Consider the following 10,285-nt stretch of genomic DNA (forward strand, 5'->3'; position numbering starts at 1 on the left):
CCCTATCTGAAAGTGTGCACAATATTCCATGGTTTCTTGAATATTCAGAGGGAAAGTACCCAAATAGCAAGAAGGAAGTATATGCAAGTAAGAATCTTGACATTTCTTCTCTGTTGGTTTCTCTGAGAATGACACTTTAATATCCTAGCTCATCTTTCTTTATGAGAGGGATTTTTTTGCAAAAGAGTACAAAGTTCACATCCACTGAAAAGAACTTGAAAGAGAATGCCATTAATGATGATGGCATGAACAATCCACGTGCAAAGCTACCATCTAAAGGTGGTATGGGTCAATGTAGTTTGCTAAAGTGTCCATCCACACCAAAAAGCAAGAAGATACAAAGTCCTCAAGTTTGTAAAGAGGGAGAAAAGTACAAAGTAATTCAAACCCGTACAAAGGGAAGGTCCAAGAGTCGTAAAAGGAAAAGAAGGACAATTGGAGATCTTTTTTCTTCGATGACAAGTCAAGGGCTTGAAGGGGAGGAAAAGTTTCTTGGTGAATCTTTTGTGCCATTTCATCTTTCTCTTTGTATGGATCTATGTGAATCTATAGAGGACATGTATGGAGATGCAAATGATTCACCTGTAAGCTTGATTTCAAAGTTTCTCAACCATACACAGAAGCTTGATAAGCTATGCGCGCTCATATGAGCAAACTTGCCTCCCGGATTGGCCCCTTTTGTAGAGAGTGACACAGTGCCTAAATGGAACGAATGGAAAATGACATATATCAGAGCATCAACTTTCATTGCCGAGAAGTTCTTAGCACAGGATGGATACTTTGTGACTACAAGCATTGTAGAGAAGACTTCGACTATTGTGTCTTCTGTCATGCAAGAGAGCAAGCTCCAGACAATATACACTATGCTTTTGGAAACTGCCTCTCAAAATGAAAGACTCGTTTTTGGTGACATTGAAGATGTAATTATGATTGCTTTCTTGTGGATGATTCAAGTTTTACCACTTTTTAGTTATTTTGTAACTCTAAGCTTGTTGGTGTGCAGGTTTCTACTCTTGTTGTTACTTTTTTTTCTTGGCCTGGAAACACACGAACTTTACAAAAGAATGTTGCTTTGAATATTGTTCTATAGGGATCTTTTAAAGTGCATTCTGACACGTTTGTTGAGCTACCTAGAGGCAAGCTTCACCTGGTTTCAAATGCAGATAGAAAACCATTAAGAGGCACTACCGAAAGGCATCCAAATTTTTGCAAGTATGTTGTTTTATCAAAATTCTTTTGCAATAATTCTATTTGGAATTTGGTTTCAATTTGTTGAGCCTTTTTGGGGTTATGCAGGTTCTTGGTGTCAATGTGTACTGAGAAGGAGGATATTGTGGTAGATTGCTTTGCCGATGTGGGCAATATGGCACAAGTTTGTGAAGACATGGATGATCATTGTATTAGTGTAGACATAGATACAGAGTGCTATGAGAAAAGTCTTTGTCTTATTGGAGACCAACTCCAACTTGAAGAAGGAGAGAGAGTGTGATTGAGTCATATTTTTGTTTCGATGTCCATTATACTAGAAAAATTGAAGTGTATTTTTCATTTTGGTTTCCGAACGTATCTGTAATTAAATTTGTGTTTTGGATATTTAATTTTCAGCTCCTTATGGTCTCTATCTTAACTTCTGGATGACTTTTGTATGCCATACGTTTAATAATTGTATAGAAATGTTTCTTGCCTTCTTCAATTAGGTCATTCTCTGTTTTTTCGATTTATTTTATGTCTCAATTTGTATTGATTTGTTCATGTGATCGTACAATTGACTTCATTTTTCATCAATTAGTTAATAATGATGTATTGTTGTTATATGTAGGTTATAATGGAGGAACGAGAAGAACATCATGTGGGTACAAGCCATTTAGCACAATCCATAACTAGCAAAAAGGGCCATGAGAATATAGTGGATACAGAAGATGACATTGAGCGTTGGATAATGTCCATGCAATCAAAATAAACCGGTTTAGAGTACCTCTACAATTGCAAGACAACCTAGTAAAAATGATATTTTCAACAAATACAGGAAAGGGAAAATGATCCAAAAGAACAGAGAGAGAAAAGTCACTAATAGAAATACTTTTAGATCCCCAATTTCCAGGTAGAAACCCCAATATATCTCAAAATATAGACCAAGTATTTAGGCAATATAAGGACAGAGGTCTCATCACACCTCAAAAATGGAGAATAAGCATAGGTTTGGAAGACTGCCAACACAAACCGATTTTGTACCCTCCACATGCAGAGGATGCATGTTTGGGAAATGTTTTAAGATGCATATGTGATTCCTCTTCTTCCACTCATGGATTAAAGCGCAATTGTGAAGTATGTTGTGATCGTTGCTCTGAATGCAGGAAAGAAAGAAAACACATGGTTCAATTTGAGTACTTGCCGACCATAGAGCAGCTTCGAACACTTTCTCATAGTGAAACTTTTTGCCATGATCTTCTTTCAATGTGTCGTGCAAGAGGTGATTGGCTCCTATTGCAATATCCAAATATGAGCGTCAAAGATTTTTGGGATGGTGACAAAATCCAATGTACAAGGAATTTTGGAACCCTGCAAAGGAGTGGGAGCTTCCTATTAAATGCTCAAATGAATATTGTGGAATTCACTATAGAACATTCCCTCTTGCTTTACAAAGTCCAGAGCTTGAAGGTGCATGGAAGGAGAGGCAAAACAAGTACAGCTTTCTTTGCTCTTTATGTAGAAATCGCATTGAGGCAGAAAGAATGTTTGTGAAGGTATGTTAGTGTATCATAATAGTTTCTAAGTGTACCTTTTTAAGTGTACCTTTTTATTAGACACATAATTAGCAAACTCATCATGATCTATAACTTTTTGTAGGGAGATCCTCGAAACTATGCATTAATGTGTCATTGGGATGGGTTCCAAACAACATCAACAAAGCCTAAGGATAGTGGAGTGATCGAAGTAGTGGTTCTACATGGAGGTAAAGGTTCCATATTTGGGCCCCTTCCATTTATCTTCTTGCCATTGAGCTTATTGAAGCTAGCAAATAGGCATGGAGATGTTTTTCTGTATTTCTAGAGCCATTAGTCAATGAGCTTGAAGTAGCTTTTGTGGAGGAATTCACTTTAAATTTCAACTATCCAACATCTTGCATCTTTGAGAATGCAAAAAATGTTGGGGAAAATTATACTCTTTGAGCAATCCTTATGTCATGGACCGGAGATCATCCCACCCAGTGTAAGTTGGGACATTTAAAAGATGGAGGGAAGAACGGATGCAGAAGAGATGTAGCACCTATGAAAAAGATATCAGAGGGTGTTCGAATACCGACGTATGTTTATACAGATAGCAGATACCTTGCAAGATATCCACCTGAGAAGAGGCATGTTGATGAGATGCTAGATGCTATACATAAATCAAAAAGGGAAAAGACTAAGGTTGAATGCAATAAGGTTTTATCTAAGGCTGGCCTAATAGGAGAATCACCACTTTGGCAATTATATCACTTATACGGATTTGACATCAGTCTTGACCTTGTCTATGATGTGATGCATATTTTGGCATTGAACTTATTTAAGAAGTTCACTAGGACCTTCTTTGATAAAGTCAAAGATGCAAAAATGTTAAAGAGCATAGAGTGTGCAATAAAGGAAGTATCAAATGCAATACCATGAACACTTCATAATGGTGGGAGATGGCTCATAAATGCTGTCAGGCATCATGGCACCTTCATTGCAGAGGAGTACCCAAAAGTTCATGCAATGGTGCGTACCACATATCTTAAATAGTGTGTCAGGCATTGACCAGACTTTAAAAGATGTTGGAATGATTTAGGTTGACATATCACATTCTATAGCTACACTCTCCTCCATGGATGGTCAAGAGGAGCATCAATACTGTTAGGCAACTATTTTTAGTATGGAGAATTATCATGGAGGAGGAAGAGGGTGAGAACGTCTCAGCACTTGAGCATGTTGCAGGTATTATTGGATTGATTTATGTTGGTTTTGCAATGCAAAAAAGAAGAGACGTGTCTTCTATGTTCTTGTTAGGTCCCTATGTAATTTACTCTTACACGTTTTACTTGTAGGTTGTGGAGAAATACTTGATGATATTATATGGCATGGTAGTCATGATGGAACTTGGTGCTACCGATTTGAGCAAAATACCGTATTAGGAATTATGGAGATACCAACCAACAATAGATTCAATGAGTTGACATACACTAACTATCATAATCGAGTCTTGCTATCTAGAACTCTACAACAAATAGAGATAAAAAAGGATGGCATATCTCCTATCAAACGGATGCTCTCAGGTATACACAAGAACCTTCTACTACCACAAGGATTTTCGACAAAGAGCATCGATGTCACAATTTGTGAGGAATGGCATGTGAGATGCTTAGTACTATCCACCTCTGAAGATCTAGCAAAGAAGATCGATGAGAAGGCACACAGACTACACCCAAATTTTTGTCTTGAGGTGGTTAGCGAAAAGGGTATTGCTCTCAGACCTTTGAAGAAAAATATAAGGTTTTTGCACCCTTGGGAGTTCTCAAGCTTGAAAACCTATTGGGGTGGTGGTCATCTTCAACAAGAGGCCATTTATTACATAAGAATCTACTTTGATGCTGAAAATTATGAATATGGTGATAATGTGATTATCAATATAGATAACACTCCAAACCCAAGGCTTGAGTGCATGATGAGGGCCGTGTGCACAATTAAGGATTTTGTATCACATGAGTACAATGGGAACACTCAACTCTTTGTAGTTGGAGAGTTTAAGAATGGAGGTTGTGGAATAGAAGGTTTGCAAGCTGACAAGGGGACAAGGATGAAAATAATCTATAATAGGAGATTTATGCATCCAAAGTTGTGTCTGATCCCGACAAGTCGAATCTTGCATAAGTTTTTTTTCTTACCTTTGAAACCTGCTAAGAAACAAGTGATCTATGAAATGAGTGACATTATTTTTAGGAAGCGTTTGCTACAGCCCGGTTACCCAGGATGTGCTCGGTCGTGGATGGAAAAGGGGGATGTAGTTTTAACTAAAGTCGCTCTCCTGACATTGGTCCTTCCTCAAAAATTGTTGTGGTGATTGACGTCGACAAACAACAACATGCTGTCAAAATTGGAATCTTAAACAAGCAACCATTTAGCGAGTATTGGGAGCTTCAAAATGAAGATAACTCTTGGCACGAGTGGAACATATGTTTAAAAGTGTTGCAAGGATGGTCTCCAGTGTGTAATGTTGGACGAGAGGACGGTATTTTACTTGTTGGCTTCTAGGAGAGGAAATGGTTTCTTTTAAAGAAGATTTATAAAGAGATTTGGATGATGAGTTGTACCTTTTTGTAGAATGTTGTAAACTTATTTGGATATACATGGTAGAACTCAATCAAAAGTTTTGTATTCGGCTTAATCTATAAATGTGGTCCTTTGTATTGCAATATTTTGTTTGCATTTATGTCCATCTTCATTTTCACGTGATCTCATGTTATTAAGTGTATTCAAAATGATTTAAAAATGTGTGAAAACATAACGAATTCGAAAAAATTCAATTCTTTGCTTTTTTATCAAAATGTGTGATATATCATTTGAAGCTTTGCATCCCTACTATCTGTGAAGCTGGTTCTCTACCTTGATTTGCTTTTCATCTTTAAAATTTGTATGTCAAAAGTGCACCTTTGAGAGTGGCCTTGTAATAGCTAAAACATATCTTATACTAAATTTACCATGTTTACAAGCTAAAAATTTTAAGGTTTCACTCTTACTACCGATTTACACTTTTAAAACATGTATCATATTCTTCGTACTTAGCATTTAAATTTAAAAGGTAAAGAAATGTCAATTTATAGTTCATTATTTTCCTCGCACCTCCCTACAAAGGCCACATTCATTGACAATATTATTGTAGATGCTTAAGCTACATTACTCCATCTTTACTTTTCCACCACACCCACCATGAATTTCAACTTGGTTATTTATTGGCACGCTCAATGTAGAGCTATCTTTTTTGAGGAAACCTTTGAGCTGGTTCTGAATTAAGCTAATCAAGCTTCATCAAGATCAGCCCCCTCCCCCTCCTCACCCCACCCCTCTCTCTCTCTCTCTCTCCCTCCCCCCCCCGATCTCCCCCTGGATCCCACCCCCACCCCCAATATTTATGGTTTCTAAAAAGGGCTTTCTTTATTGTCAATATTTTATTGTACGAAAAAATTTCTATATGGATCTTTATGTTTTTGTGAAAATGATAAATTTACCATACTCAAAAAGCTATCTTCATAGAAATGTTTATCAATTAGAACTATGGTGTAAAAGATACTCACTAGAACTACATGTAAGAATGTTTTTCATTGTGAAAATTTTGCACTAAGTACCTTGGAACAACAATGTGTAAATAATCCGTTATAGTAACTTGAAAGTAGAAATAATTATGATGTATGAAATAGAGTATAACACCTAAAGATTCTTCCTTTTTTACTTACAATTGTGATGCATTTTTTATTACTATGAAATGGGGGTGTGACAATAATAAACATGTGAAAAATAGAAGATTCACACCATAAATTGTACTTTGATAGCGAGAAAATTGTTATTCACACTTTAAAGTGTGAATGTTTGAATAAACACCATGTTTTTCTAGGTGAGAAAAACTCTAAAACAAGCAAGTATGGAGGATAGTATGCCTTTATGGGACCAATAGACTTTAGACACACCTTGAGGGCAACCTAGCTAGAGCATGTGTCCCTTTTGCCTCTTTGAGCAAGGGGTGTCCTTTGGGAGAAGGAGGAGTCATTCAACCCCACCCACTACTTTAATGGCTCGCCCCCTCCTTTGTAGGCATGAGTTTTGACTTTCAAGGCCCCAAGCTCCCTGGCCCCCTACATGCTTAAGCACCTCAAGCTCCTTAGTCATCAAGCATGGGATTACCAAATGCATGGCCTCTCTCTCTCTCTCTCTCTCTCTCTCTCTCATGCCCCTAGCCTCAAGGGCTTGCCCCCTCCTTGTAGGGATTGGATTTGACCTTTCAAGCACATGCACCTTAGCTTAAGCATGCACCTTAGCTATCAAGCATCTCATGCACTTTAATCATCAAGCACCTCAAGCATAGGCCTAACTTAACCTAAGGTCTAAGGACCTTTAACACTAACCTTTGAAGGTCTTTAATGAAGCTAACCTTAAGGTCTTCAAGCTCCATTATAGCTAGCACTGCTCTTTGATAGACCATCACCCATTTGATCTCGTATTGAGATAGATCCACAAGCACATGTCTATATTCTAACTCTTGTTCCCATTTATTCTCGCACATTAAATGTTAGTTCAATACGAGAAAATCATTTGGGATAGTTAGATATTTAGATTTTATGCAATGTAAGGAGACTATTGCATGCGATGATGTCATTTGGAGTACATTTCTTGGGAATTCCTTGCTAGATACGTATGCCATTTTTTATGCTTGGCGGTGCCTATCAATATGTATACCAAACGTGGTTCGCATTAGAGATAACCACAAGTGCTTGAGGAGCTATTTCCCGGAACAATATCACTTGGAGTACATTGATTGCGGTGTACGTGCAACATAGCTAAGACGTTGCGTTTGGTAATGCTTTGGTCAAGCAAGGAATCTTTGAATTGGGGCTTGTGTAAAGGGCCTTAGACTATGTGTGAATGGAGCCTTGGATGGTGGGAAGGCACTCCAAGATGGAGGCTTAAGCACTTTTTGAGCGAGCTTGGCCACCGAAAGGGGGGCCACTCTGTGGCGGACCCAAAAGATAAGAAGAAAACAACTTACCGCCAAAACCATCGTTCGTTGATCGGAACAGGAGGAACTCTGGTCGGTAGCACAACTGGTTGCGATCGGAGGCCTCAGTCGGAATTGGTCAAGGAGGATGGCCGATCAGCAGCTAGCAGCCGTTCACGGACTCAAAAATTGATTTAATTTTCTTGAGTGCTCTTTTCACATCCGCCAGCGTGTGGGCGCCCAAAATAGAGCAATGCCCCTTGTGCCCTTTGACCTTGAACTCCTATTTTAAGGCGGTTCCTAGTAAAAAACTCTTTAAGAGGATAGTATGCCTATATGGGACCAAGCAAGCATTCAATGCTTCAAATCCACACATACACTCCCCTTTTGAATCTCAATTCTTTAGGTATCCCAGAGGTTAGAGATACACTAAACGTACAATATTAATTGGGCAATGAATGCTCATAAGGAATCCAATTAGAGCAAATGAATAGTCGTTAGAGATCTCTTGGTCAAAGCTTCTTCCACACATAAGAAACGCTTTGGAAACACATTGATGGAGAGATTAATTGAGGATACACTAAACCTACAATATTAATTGGGCAATGAATGCTCATAAGGAATCCAATTAGAGCAAATGAATAGTCGTTAGAGATCTCTTGGTCAAAGCTTCTTCCACACATAAGAAACGCTTTGGAAACACATTGATGGAGAGATTAATTGAGGATGACAACTATGCCAAGAAAAAACACTAAATGCAAAGGCTAATTGATAATAAGGATTATGCAATAAACCAAAGATAATTGCAACTTTCTTCTCTTCTAATCACCAAAGGGTACTGGAGCATGTTCATGCCCAAGTGGTGATTAGGAACTAGAATTATTGAGAGCACTAATGCAAAAGTAATTAAAGGCCTAGGTGTAGAACCGTCAGCTCTCATATCACCTGATGGGTTAGATGCGAAAGCAAGCTCTCTAATCACCAATGGCTAGTGTTACGCTATGGAGGGTGGAAGCCTTAGCTTAGCCATGGTGTTAGGGTTAAGGCTAAAGAGATGAAAATCAGGGTTTGTTAACCCTCACGCACATTCCTATCATCTAAGACGGACGTCGTATTATTTATTTGGTGAGTCAGGTACCAAGATTGTCGGTCCAAAAGGAAAAGGGTAAGAGTGATCGCCGATGAGAGGCCCACTCTAAGTGGAACATTCAAGGGATTAGTTGGCTAAGCATGGGCGCCCAAGTGTGAATGGGGCGAGCTCATATAAAATTCAACTAAACCTAAAATTCACTCATTCTTTCATTTGTGCAATTGAAGAGTGCTCTTGCTCTATCTCCATCTTCTTCTTCTTCATCTCCTTGTGTGTGTGTGTGTGTGTATGCGTGAGAGAGAGAGAGAGAGAGAGAGAGAGAGAGAGTGGGTGATCGAGCATTGCAACGATGGCACGGCGGCAGTGAAGCGATTGAGCGCGGCACAGTGGCGGCTCCTTCTTCTTCGCGGCGAGGAATCCTCCACGACAGGAAGCGTAGAGCAGTGAAGTGATACGCCATCATCATCTTTGAGCTTACTAGTTTAGGCTAGTTGCGTGCTTGGAGCCATTTGTGGCTCGCACACAGTGTATTGGCAAGTTCCTTCAATTGACACATACGACAGACGCGCACATTTTTGGCACCGTTGTCGGGGAGATGTCATACACTAAGCTTGAATGGCACTCTGTGCTTCTTTGTGGTGCATTTTGAATTGTAGGAAAGGTAGAGAAGGAAGGTGTGTGTGTTGAGACGGAGTTTGTTTTTTTGTTTTGTTAAAGGTACTGTGTTTTTTTTGTTAATAAGGTGTTGAAAGGTGCTGTGTTTTCTCTATGATAAGGTGTTATTATTAAGGTTGTAGATCCATAATATTAGTTCTAAGTGAAGTACAGTAAGTAGTTTTGTTAGCGAGTGAGTTGATGTAGTAGTGTGTAACAATAGTTGTATTAGTGGTAAGTAGGTAGGTTATGTGTGTCTGTGCTCGCGTATGCAGCACGGCCACGGCGACCTTATCCAAAAAAAAAACAAAAAAGTTAAAATTAAAAGTTTTAAAAAAAAAAAAATTAAAATTAAAAGGTAGGACCGGGATCGGAATATCCCCCATATCCAAGACCAAGCTCACGCTTAGGCTCAGGCCTCAGTCGCCCTTTAAAATTACGTATTTTAGCCTCACACGTAGCTAAAAATTGACCGTTTTGAGGACCAATGCAGCTTCAGGTGGCCGAACGTTGTGTTGTAAAGCAGACCACAACCCTCTGAGTGATACGCTCGTTTTGAGCTATCACACACTTTAATAAAAAAATCAATCTCATTAAAAAAACATTAAAAAACGAGTGAAAATGGACGCCTAAAAAAGTAAGCGGTTAACCTTCGAGATTATTCGTCGACGCTTGTAGGGTGCCAAAGACACATGCATCTATGCTCTGGTCGTGTGCTACAGGCCGAGCAACTAGAGAGCATTTTGACTTACGCGAGTTCTCATTATCCACCTACCTTAGGTTCTGGGCCTTCGGCGGGGATTCAAGGTAGTACAAACC

This window comes from Adiantum capillus-veneris, chromosome 4 (genome assembly GCF_014529385.1).
Source record: "Adiantum capillus-veneris isolate H3 chromosome 4, ASM1452938v2, whole genome shotgun sequence".
NCBI lineage: Eukaryota > Viridiplantae > Streptophyta > Polypodiopsida > Polypodiales > Pteridaceae > Adiantum > Adiantum capillus-veneris.